The sequence below is a fragment of the Curcuma longa genome, chromosome 17 (assembly GCF_044706935.1).
Source record: "Curcuma longa cultivar G26 ecotype Majalengka, Jawa Barat chromosome 17, ITB_CL_G26_1.1, whole genome shotgun sequence".
Classification (NCBI taxonomy): Eukaryota; Viridiplantae; Streptophyta; class Magnoliopsida; order Zingiberales; family Zingiberaceae; genus Curcuma; species Curcuma longa.
In genome coordinates, this window is record NC_133877.1 from 527,719 (window position 1) to 537,661 (window position 9,943).

At 39.5% G+C, this 9,943-nt stretch overlaps 1 pseudogene; it reads left to right on the forward strand.

Annotated features, from left to right (window-relative positions):
• Nucleotides 1–5,378: 5,378 nt before the first annotated feature.
• The window catches only part of LOC141811891 (protein phosphatase 2C and cyclic nucleotide-binding/kinase domain-containing protein-like), an 18,118-nt pseudogene continuing 13,553 nt past the window's right edge, over nucleotides 5,379–9,943 (forward strand).

A 9,943-nucleotide genomic window follows, 5' to 3' on the forward strand; every position in this document is an offset into this window, starting at 1 on the left:
AACACAGAGACAAAGGAATGATCTTTGAATAGGAAAAAGAATGGATCTGCAGGGCCTCAAATGAATTGACTTATTTGAAAAAAAACCTTGTTCTTTGGAAAATCTATCTGGTGTCTGATACTGCATGATTCCCCTCTGTAAGAACTTCTCCTCATGCTTTTGAAGCTCATCCTCTTCACGATAAATGCTCCGCTTGCCTCGAAATGATCTGGCCTGATAGGGAAATCCCAATTCAATGAGTTTTTCAATACAATCAAATAGATTGGTCCAAAGTACGCCATATTCTAGGAGCCCAAACTATGTAATCGAATAAATCCTTCTCCATTTGTTGTGATCCGAATTGACCAATCAAATAGGGTAATTAATAATTTAGATCCAATCTTTTATGGAGTAATTAATAATTTAGACAGTTAAACACTTAATTTCAATATTTAAATTCATAAAATATAATCATCATATTTAGACGAGAGGTTTGTTATTATATGTTTAGATTAAAATATTATTATTATATATTTTAAATTTTATTTATTTATTTTATTAAAAAATAAAAATAATATCGTATAGTAAAAAATTTGATCGGGTTGGTCCGGGTTCGAGTTCAAATTTATAATTTTCAAGTTAGTTTAAGATTTAAGTTGAGTTCGAGTTGATAATTTTTTTTAGTATCATTATTTCAACCCAACCTACTCAAATTGACATTCTTACCAAATTGTAATTGGCTCATCTCTATACGAGCCGATTACAGGTTAGGCTTCCAATGAATCTACCTACTTGAATTGACACCCTTACTAAATCATAATGGGCCCATCTCTAGATAGGTCGATTACGAAGGCTCCTAATGAATCGACTATTCAATGGTTGATTCATTAAAATTTTTGAATTTTATTTAGATTTTTAAATTATAAATTTTTATTTAATAATATTTATAATATTTTAATAATATTAATTAATTTATTATATTTTCTATTAAAATTAATTTTTCAATCTATTTGAATTATTTGATATATATCAATTTGCTTTGAATTTTTGAGGCGAGATTATTCTACCTTTTTATTAAAAGTCAATTTTATTCTTTATTTACCTTGAATGTTTTATACTGGACTATTTCACCTTTAACTTATTAAATTTATTAATTTTATTTAACTATTTTATTTTATTCATTTAATACTAAATTTATAAAAATAATTTGACTTATATATATATTATATTCAACAATAAGTATACAATTTATTTAATAATAAAATTATATATATATATATAGTAAAACTTATCCTTAAATATATAAAATTAATTAACAGATATAATTTATGTAATATAACTATCTGGATTCGATCCGAATCCATAACCAAGTCAATAGGTCGGTTTCAATCGATAGACACGATTTCAACCATTGAATTTTTTTAATATAATTTTATAATTTTTTAAAATAATAATAATAATAATAATCTTGAATTGTCATGAATGGTGAATCAACGGTTCCAAATCATAACCGTCTTGGATGGTCAAAATTAAGGATCGATATTTTAGAAACTATTGAATCGGCGATTTTGAACCGTCGAACTGACGGTTCCAAACCGTATGTTCTTGTTGCGATCCGTTTCCAGATGTGTCACCGGTTCCTCAGCACCAAGATGCAACGGGAGCGAGAGAAGAGAGGTCGACTAGGCTCCTGCGCCTGCAATCAACACAAGCGTGAGAGGGAAGGCCAGGGGTGCCCACTCCTGGTGCGACCACTCCAAAGCTTAAGTCAGCAAGGGAGATGGAGAAAACAAGCGGGGAAGAGAAAGAAGAGCTGTGAGTCTATGTGTGCGCGCGTACCTAAGGGCAGAGGGGAGTAGCCGTATATATATACAGGAGAGGGGCATAATATCATGTCCTAATTAAGGAACGTGTCCCATCATCGGTAATGACCTTATCAAAGGTGATAGAATAATCAGAATATTAGTCCCATTGTTGATACGCGATGGTATTGTCACTTCGCACGTAGGTGTCAGGGCGGCGATCATAATTAAGGGGTATGCGACTGTCAGAAGAAATGATGGAAGTGATGGAGCAGGGCATCGAGAGGTGAAATTCGTTTGAGTCGAGTCTGGACCGAGACGGTGGAATCTGGCTGACGAAGAGGAGTCGGTCTGAGGACTCTACCTAAGGATTCGGCCTAAGGACTCGGACTCGACTTGAAAAGTCTGCTTGAGGAGTCTGTCTGAGGATTCGGCCTGAGGACTCGGACTCGACCTGAGGACTCGGACTCGGCCTGAGGAGTTTGTCTGAGGTTTGGCCTGAGGAGTCTGCCTGCGGACTCTACTTGAGGATTCAGACTCGGCCTGAGAACTCTGTCTGAGGATTTAGACTCGGGCTGAGGACTCGGACTCGGCATGAGGAGTTTGCCTGAGGATTCGGCCTGAGGACTCGGACTCGGACTCGGCCTGAGGACTCGGACTCGGCTTGAGAAGTCTGCCTGCGGGCTCTGCCTGAGGAGTCTGACTCGACCTGAGAAGTCTGCCTGAGGGCAGTTGACTCCTTCCTAGCTTGGCCGAGTGGATCGGCGTCAAAATATGAGTTTGACCTAATGGATAGGACTCGGATGGTGTGTCTTGATTCGGTTATAACACTCATAACACCATAGTTGGATCTAAAGGCAACTCAAGTCTTGAAACTTCACGTAGGCTTACAATTGGTTTTAAACCAAGTGAAGATAGACTATTCAATCGATTTTCAGTCTATTAATTAAAATGAGATTCCAGTAAGACAGAAACATGATAGCCAACCAAGTGATGACCAACTAGACCTACTTGGGATTTGTTTATAAACTCTTGCAATAGCTTTTTGGGCACTAATTAAGGTTGAACGAAAACATGTTCAAAGTCAACAATAAGTGCCCCAACAGCTTAAACAAGGATATATTGAATTGTTTCAGCCATCAACATCATCTTGACAATTTAATTTACTTTCTTCTTGCTTTCACTTGATCATGTCTTTAGGAGAGGTACGTATAGTACCACTCATTGATAATTTATGAAATCTTAAAGTTTTGCCTATACTTGTGAAAGCTAACTAGGGTGGTTTAATTAGTGAAATTTGTGAGGGTAAATATAATAATGCATTAAATTATGTCCATTGGCAATTGATGTATATGAGTGGGTCTCTAAAACAACATAATTAAAATTGTATTAGAGTAACAAAGACAGAACTGAACTGTGTTTTCTAGTCAATCAATTCAAGAAAGTAAAGCCAAGCTTCAATCAGATATGTTGCTCTCCTTGTCCTCCAAAACACTCATAATGCAGATAGCGGTGTCTCTGCTGAGGTGATATGATATGTCTAACACTGACAGGATTGGATTGTTATTAAGAGAAAACAAGCTAAAAGACATCTGCAATAAGGTCGGCGCGGCGTGGACACTTGGACTTTCTTATGCAACTACTCCTTTCTTTAGCTCTGCAACTCTCTATGCACACTTATGACTTTTGCTATATGAAACTATATTTAAACTCTAATTATACTCCAATAAGATTTTGAGATGATCCAGTACTCTGAGATTATGGGATGGGTTAACCTCGCCCGAATCCTCTTCTGTCAAGTTGGCTTCCGATAGGTCGGCTCTTGGTGAATTGGTTCCTAACAGGTCGGTTCGAATAGTCTGACTTCAATTGGGGTGAAAGACATAGACTGTCCCAATAAACTTTCAGTGCTCACCTTTGGTCCCTCCGACACTCAAATTAATTTTGAAGAAGAAAAAAGTGGAGAAGACTAATACATTAAAGAATAAGAGTGTTGTAGAGTTGCTCTCGGGGCATAGCTGAGTTGGTTACGACGTAGTAGACTTGCAGAAGAGGGTAAGGGTTCGATTCCTGGCGAAGCCAGGAGCCGCTTTTACATAGAGTTCAATCCTCTTCTAATGCTGATATATACCACCCTTTTAAAGAAAGGGAGGAAACGTATAGGGTTCTTACCCGAGTTCTAGACAATCCGACATGAATCCCATCTTAAGTTGTACTAATTACGCTCTGTTTGGATCGGGTGAGGGAGGGTTCATTAATGGAAGGGGAAGGGAGGGGAAGGGAAGGGAAGGGAGGAGAAGAAAAGTAACCTGTTTGGGAGGAAAGGAAGGTTTAAAAGAAAGGAAATGGAAGTTAAAGTTATAAAATGTCAAAAATATCCCGTTTCTACGAGCTTCGTCCCCGATCCATCTTCCTCTTCCTCCTCTCCTCGTCTTCGACACCACCTTGAGCCGGTCGCGCTCCCGCGGGTCCTCCGACTGGAACAGCACGAGGAGGCCGCGGAGGAACCCGCGGTCGATGTGGCGGTGGAGCGTCCGCTCGTTGGCCTCGGCCACGGCCGCGGAGAGGATGTCGTACGCGACGTGGAGGTGGGGCCAATCGGGAGCGAGAGCCATCGCGCAGCCGTCGCCGTCCTCGTCGAGGAGGTCCGGCGGCAAACAGGGGTGCGCCGGCGCGGGGAGTGGGCGGAAGAGGTTGGCGGCGAGCATGGCGAGGAGCGGCGGCCAGACAGCTTCGTCGAGGATGGGTAAAATTGGAATAAGGCACGCTTCCCCTTCCTTACACCCCGATTTGGGGTGTAAGAAAATCGAGCACGGAAGGGGAAGCTTTCCCCTTCTTTCCCCTTCCCTTCCTTATCTCACCTCATCCCAAACACAGGAAAAAAAAATTTTCCCCCTTCCTTACCTTTCCCTCCCCTTCCCTCACCTCCTCCCAAACAGAGCGTTAAGGTCTATATTGATGAGTCCTGGACCCTTCCTCCACGTCACGAGAAACTGATTTTCACTATAAGATTGAAATAAACCACAATTTTTATATATTTTTAATAATCATAATAAAGTGTCATGTTAATTAAATCAAATTGCATACGTTTTAATTTAATTTCAATCGCAGATTTTATTTAGTTTATAATAATATATTAAACATTCGAGTAATCCTTATTTGAGGTTTATGGTACTTTTAATAATTTAACTAAAATTATTTATCTAATGTTATATTAATTTTAATTAAAATAAATAAAATGATATTAATTAAATTATAAAAGGATATTTGAATATAGTAATGCTCTTTATATAATAATTTTAATTAAGTTTAAAATTTTTATTTTATATTTTAACAAGTTTGGTCAAAATGAGGTAGGGGAGGTTGTTTTTTTGTTCCTTCTAATTTTGACCAAAAAATCTAATAAAAAAACACTGGACCAAACAATCTAATAAAAGCAAAGGATTTACTCGCGGATCTATCCGTACTGTGCGAGATCCACCTAAATTTTACGGCGTTCTCGAAGCACCACGGCGCCAGTCCATGATCCATGTCCGAGAGCGCACGGCGGAGTCAGCGTGCCTCGCCATTGGACATGAGCACGATTCAAGCCGGTCGCTCCCCCGTCATCTTCACAACAGGAGGGTGATCTAACCGGCAGCCTTATCCACCGAGGAGCTAGGCGTGGCAGCTGCTCCTCCTCACAAGTTCATCCCCATGGAGGCTGCAGCGAATCAGCTTCATCAGCCTTTCATCATCGACGAGTCTGTTTCGGGGCAAGAGGTAAAGTCGGTTCACCTTTAGCACGATCGTGGCCGCGGAGAGAGAAAGATAGCGCGGGGTTTGTCCATCGCAACATTCTTGCACTTGCTCGCGCCGCCTCTCCTTCCGATGATCGAACGGCTCGGAATCAGATGAGGGATGGAGGCGATATGGATGACGACGCGGCAGCGGTGGGAAATGGGGGGTTTTTTTTCTTCCCCCGACCGTATATTCTGTCCGATTAGAGCGTTCTTTCTGTGCATCCGTCTCAGTGTGGTTTGCAGTTACTGCTGCTCGCCTGGGTCACGAGATCTTGGAAAGCTGCCTTTTTGATTCGTTTCTCTTCCTTTTCCCCCTTCTATCTGGTTCTGCTTTCGCCGAAAGATAATTCTATCCGGTTTTTCTTTTCGTTTTGTTGAAAGATGATAGATTGTGAAGAATTTTTTTTGCTTCCGATTCTTATATTGTTGTACCAATTCGATTCAGGCCTGCTTGATGCCGCTAACGTGAAAACTAGGGTGGGTTGTGCCAAAGCTTGATTTTGGGGATCACTTCAGTGCACATACCGGAAGACCTACATAGACGCCAGATCGGGTGGTTTCTAGGTGCTTTGTATTTATCGATTTGTTGCTGTTGTTTTCAGTTGTGCTGAGCTTTGAAAGTTCACTATTGAGAATGCTGTAGAGTAAGCAGTGTTTGTTCTTGATTGACTCTGTAATGGGGTGTTTCTATTCGAGAGGCTGTCTTGGGCGAGTGCCTGACTCCCCGACAACATCTTATAGCAAGGGAAATAGAATCAAGGGTGTGGAAACTGGCGATACTTCTTCGGATAGTGATGGAGAAAGTGAAGATCGATTGAACCAACTGAGCATAACTAGAGATTCTGATGTGGGCATCAATCGTCTCTCGAGGGTTTCATCGCAATTTCTCCCTCCTGAAGGATCAAGGAAAGTTAGGGTTCCTGGAGGTAACTTTGAGTTGCGATACTCTTACCTATCTCAGAGAGGATACTATCCGGAGGCATTGGATAAGGCCAATCAGGATAGTTTTTGCATTCACGCTCCATTTGGTACAAATCTGGATGATCATTTCTTTGGTGTGTTTGATGGGCATGGAGAATATGGAGCTCAGTGCTCACAATTTGTGAAGCGGAAATTGTGTGAAAACTTGCTTCGGAATAACAAGTTTCCGACAGATGCCTTCAAGGCTATCCATGCGGCTTTTCTTGCAACCAATTCACAGTTGCATGCGGATAGTTTGGATGATTCAATGAGTGGAACCACAGCAATTACAATTTTGGTTAGGGGTAGAACAATTTATGTTGCAAATGCAGGTGATTCTAGGGCTGTCATCGCTGAGAAGAGAGGGAAGGATATTGTAGCTGTGGATCTCTCATTAGATCAGACTCCATTTAGGAGTGATGAACTTGAGAGAGTCAAGAATTGTGGAGCGAGGGTGCTGACGTTGGATCAGATAGAGGGCCTAAAAAACCCAGATGTGCAGTGTTGGGGTAACGAAGAAGGCGATGATGGTGATCCCCCACGGCTGTGGGTGCAAAATGCAATGTATCCAGGAACAGCATTCACACGAAGTATTGGAGATTCTGTTGCAGAATCTATTGGTGTTGTTGCAGCCCCAGAGATATTTGTCATGGAGCTTACTCCACTCCATCCCTTCTTTGTGATTGCTAGCGATGGTGTCTTTGAGTTCCTTTCCAGTCAAACTGTAGTTGATATGGTGAGTAATTCTTTCTGAGTCTTATTTACTTGCAGATTCGATCTTGCATTTGTGAATTTGTTATCATCAAGAATGGTAACATCTAAATCTTAACTTTGTTAGTGTGAATCAGATGTTAGTTGTAAGGTTATGAAAGTTTAAAAGAAATTTCTAAATTGATCCACTGCATCATCAGGCCTCCATTTTAGTTATTTAATGAGTACTAAGTTGAAACTTTCTAAAACTCAAGCCCATGGTGTTTTTCAATGACAATCATTTTACGCTACCAGCAGTGTGGTCCACAATAGCCAAGGTCTTCTGATTTTATTGCTTGTATATTATGGAAATGTAATCGATTATTAAGAAGTAAGAACATTCAGTAACATGTTTGATACTTTCCTGTATGAAGAGCCTTTGATCATGCAGGTTGTGACATAATTCTAATAGTAACACTTACTATAGCTTTTTCCTTTGTACATACCCTTATATATTTTTGCCACTGTTTCATCAATCCTTTCGGTCTCTTTTCTTTGTTGTGAATGTGATTAAACTTTCAGGTTGCCAAGTTTAAGGATCCTCGTGATGCATGTGCAGCAATTGTTGCTGAATCTTATCGACTTTGGCTACAGTATGAAACTCGTACAGATGACATTACTATCATTGTTGTTCATATAAGTGGGGATTTCTAATGTATGAGGATGTCTTTCATTAGTCATTTGTGAACTAATGGTCGTTGGACAATTTGTATTTTAATTTGAATGTCTGCTTCCATCTCTTGTTTTTTAGGCAATGTCACTTAAAACTGGAGCTGATATGCCTCTGAATCCTTCAGAACATGTTGTTCAAGATATAGGTTCGGAATCCCCACTCACCTTAAATTGGAACGTTAGGACTCATCGTGCAAAACAGGATCCATCACGCACACGATTAAGAGCTATTGAGAGTTATCTTGAGAATGGATATACTTGGGCCCCTCCCTCTCCATCAAATAGAAAAACATGGGAAGAAGAGGTAGCATCTATACACTTGCCATAAAAATAGATATCACTTTGTTGTAAGTGGAAACTTGCTTAATAGTTAAGTTGTCAATACTTCTATTCAGGCACATATTGAGCAGGCATTGCATGATCACTTTCTCTTTCGAAAGCTTATTCACAAAGACATGTGTTGCTTGACTGCATGAGAAGAGTTGATGTGAAGCCAGGAGATGTTGTCGTGCAACAGGTAGTCTTTCTATCTCAGTGAAAAATAGCTGAAACTTTTGAATTGAACTTTTGGAAGGAAAATTATAGTTTTCAGATAAATGAATGATGTGTCTTCATTAATACAGGGTGGGGAAGGTGATTGCTTCTATGTTGTTGGAAGTGGAGAGTTTGAAGTTGTAGCGATTCAGGTGCTTGTTCAAGTTTATGGACTATAGTATCATGATAATTATTTTCTTTTTCTATAATTTGGACCTTTTTTTTAGTTTCTCTTTCATGTTTAGAATTTACCCATTCCTGTAACACACTAAGGCATAGTCCAAGGTTCTCTTATGAATATCAATGGTGAATCAACAAAATGAAATCTAGAAACTAAGGACATTGAAGAGAGTTTTCAATTTAACCAAGCAATGGAAGAAATACATAATAAAGTGAGCATGGGAGAGGAGACCTTAAATGACTATCTAACTATGAAAACAGAAACATAAGATGTGTTGCAATTCGAAGAGAAATGCATGCAGTTGTGAAACTGATGTAGAGTGAAAAGTACAATGTTCAAATTATAAGTAATACATTGTTCTTTCATCATGACTAAGCTGCAAAAAATGTCATCACCAGAGCAGGATTAGTAAACAAAATCGACCTTATCACAGTTGTACATTGAGGATCGGATTATTTCTGACCTCACACTCCCTCACAGGCTGCAATGGTTTATGGCTGGAAATGGAACCAGATGGATCTCCTCGAGTTATTATTTATTCATTTCTAAACCTGCAGAATAAATTTGACATGACATGTCAATCAACCTTATGTCATGAAATACCCATGGTCTCTTCTATCTACTCAAGTCTTATCACTCTTAATGGGAAATTTAAGTATAGCATATATCTTAGCCAAAAGAGAGACAAAATTGCAGATGTATCCTCATGGATCTCTATTTCTTGATGAGGTCATCCATGAACTGGAACCTTCCTATAACTAGAAGAAAATACACTTGGTGCAATCGTGTATTTGTAGACTCGATGAAATCTCATTTGTCTTGAATTTGACAATGGCGCGCATTATGCACATAGCTCACCCTTTAGATCATTTTATGACCATGCCCCACCACTACTAAGTCAAATCCACTCATAAATGTAATGACAAACCTATTCAGTTTGAGAACTTTTACCCAGGAGCATCTTCCTGAGCATAAGTGGTGAATAACCATTGTCTTACCTGCCATCTAAATAGGTGTATCCAAAGCAACATTCTATTGCACCACTTAGTTAAAGAGTGGGAGAAGACTCATGTGTTGACCCACCCAAACAAGAGAAAATGCATTTTTACTACAAGAGCTTCACTCATCAGAAAGCATTGAAGAATCTAAAATATCACTTCAACAGAATTAGTGTGAAGAACCTCCTTCAAACCCTACACAATCATTTGACTACCAAAAGAATCTATTGGCTATACAAGAACAATAACAACCAAGCATTTATCCCACTAAGTGAGGTTAGCTAT